The following is a 494-nucleotide window of genomic DNA, read 5'->3' as shown; positions in this document are numbered from 1 at the left end:
TACAAAATATAAAATATGAGTCAAGATCATTGAGAAAAAAAAAATGCTTGTGTCACCTTGGTAAACTTGTACAGTATGACCAAATATTTATTGTGCTTTCACTGGAAGCAACTTGATTTGATTTGATACGTGTATTCTCTATACTCTTGTGATGGGGTACAATATAAACATGTAGTGGTGTGTGCTATGACAAAATCAATATTATTGATGTGATTAGACAATGTAAAGGAGACATTGTTGAAACTATTCCTATAATGAGCAGTGATGGATCCAGGCGGGGATGCCAGGGGTGCATGCCCTCATTGTATTTCAAGGATCATCCATTTAACATATAAAGATATTTATACAAGCCAATGGAATAGTGCCAGCTAATTGCTTAGGAGCAGATAGGTGCAAAAATTCCATTCATGTTACAGTTATAATAATCCTGCCAATTAATGGTGAAATTACATATTACAGACAGAAATTCAATGTTTTATCTAATTTTGAATGTG

This window comes from Lytechinus pictus, chromosome 11 (genome assembly GCF_037042905.1).
Source record: "Lytechinus pictus isolate F3 Inbred chromosome 11, Lp3.0, whole genome shotgun sequence".
In the NCBI taxonomy this organism is placed as follows: Eukaryota; Metazoa; Echinodermata; class Echinoidea; order Temnopleuroida; family Toxopneustidae; genus Lytechinus; species Lytechinus pictus.
The sequence above is the reverse complement of the archived record's forward strand: the minus strand, read 5'-3'. Positions refer to the sequence as shown.